Source organism: Egretta garzetta, unplaced genomic scaffold, assembly GCF_000687185.1.
Source record: "Egretta garzetta isolate BGI_Z169 unplaced genomic scaffold, ASM68718v1 scaffold19, whole genome shotgun sequence".
Lineage (NCBI taxonomy): Eukaryota > Metazoa > Chordata > Aves > Pelecaniformes > Ardeidae > Egretta > Egretta garzetta.
Window position 1 is genome coordinate 156625 of NW_009260768.1, and position 1788 is coordinate 158412.

At 61.5% G+C, this 1788-nt stretch overlaps 1 protein-coding gene across 1 annotated transcript in view; it reads left to right on the forward strand.

The window, feature by feature from the left end:
• The window catches only part of ARSG (arylsulfatase G), a 31120-nt gene that overhangs the window by 7874 nt on the left and 21458 nt on the right, over nt 1–1788 (forward strand). The gene's annotated exons all lie outside the window — the stretch shown is intronic.

Consider the following 1788-nt stretch of genomic DNA (forward strand, 5'->3'; position numbering starts at 1 on the left):
TTTAGTAAACAAACCCTGCTGACGACCTGGGTTGCTCTTGAGCAACCGACGGTCACAAGCCGGAGCAGATGGTACAGGCAGTTCAGCGTTCGGGAACAAAGCTAGGAAAACACGGCCCCTTTCCAGCCTCTCACTGCCCTGCAAAAACACCCCGAGCCCCCGCTTATCGCGGGAGGCTGGGGAGGAGGTCAGGCTGGCAGGGCTCGAGGAGCTGGCTGTAAATAACTGGCTGGGAAGGATGACTTCTGAAATCCCTTGGCTGGTTGTTGCACGGGTGTTTTGAAAGCCAGCCTGGTGCTACCATCCGCTGCCGGCTGGGCTAACGCGGGAGGCACCCCCTGGGGGGGGGGCTCCTGAAATCCCTTGGCTGGTTGTTGCACGGGTGTTTTGAAAGCCAGCCTGGTGTTACCATCCGCTGCCGGCTGGTCTAACGCGGCAGACACCCACTGGTGGGGGTGCTGGGTGGGTGCGATGCTCAGCCACCCCGTCCCGGGGGTATCGTGTCCCACCCCCAGCCCGGTGGCGGGGAGAAGCCCTTTGAGGAGGGCAGGGGAGGACAGGCTGCTCTATACGTTCCACATAGCTTGGCATTTCCTTTTAGGGTCCAACCCAAATTCCAGGGATGTTTTCCATTGATTTTGGGTGGTCACTGGAGTTGGTCCTTGCTGGGAGAGAGCAGCACATCCCTGCATGCTGTCCCCCTTCTCCGGTTGGGGAGCTTCCCGCAGCCTCCAGCCCACCCCGAAAACCCATCTCCCACCTTGGGGCCGAGGGGGTGCTCGGATGGAGATGGGCATTTGGGGGATGTGACACTGGCCATGTTTTGAGCCAGGTTTGGGAGGCTCCGAACCCGGTGTCCCCATGCTGATGACCTGCTGTGCGTGGCAGGAGGAGGACTGGGGATTTCATCCCGGCACGGGAACGCTCAGTTCAGCTTTCCCAGAAAGCCGCGGCCTCCACGGTCCCCACAGCATCAGGGCTGCACTATCCCTGCTCTGGAGAAAAATCCCTGGTTGGGTTTGGGGTGTTTCAGCCCCGTTCACTGCCCAAAGTGTTAATGCGAGCGTGTTCACAGGCAGCTCCATGTGCTGCCCAGCCAGAGGTGCTTGGGTGGCTGGAGGGAAACATCCACCCGATGTCCTCCTGGAGACGCCTGACCATGCACGGAAAAGCCCTTGAAATGCAGCTGCCTTAGTGGGGGGATGAGTTAGTTAATGTACGTGCAGAGATGGGGACAGATATTAGTGGCTATAATTGCTAGGACATCTGAGGCACCTTGCTTAAGCCATGCGTGATACGTCTTGGAAGCGCTGTTACATTCCCAATAGCTGCAAGAGACCCCCGGTGCCGGCTGTGTCCCACCACTTCAGACCACAAAGTGATGGGGACAGTGCCAAAAGTTTGGGTGGGGAGTGGGAGAGACTGAGGATGTGCCTGGTCCGTGCCAGCAGGATCGGCAGCGGGGTCAGAAACCTTTTCCCTGGACTATTCCTCGTGCCGCCGGCGCCGTGGCATCGGTGCCACACGTGCCCTCCTCCGCTCCGGCACGGCAGCGTTGCTTGGGAGCGCAGGATCCGCTCAGGCGCCCACGGCATTGGGTGGTGACCGGCGGGGAGGCCAGCCTGGGCTGGGGACGGGTGCAGGGACATAGAGGGGTGCGGGGCGGCTGTGCGGCAGCGGGGACATCGCCTCTCTCTTGGCTCTGCCCGCGGGAAATGGCTCTGGGCGCGCGCCGTTGCCATGCGCACGCTGAAAGGCGGGGGGGGGAAGGCGGGGCCCGGGGAAGTT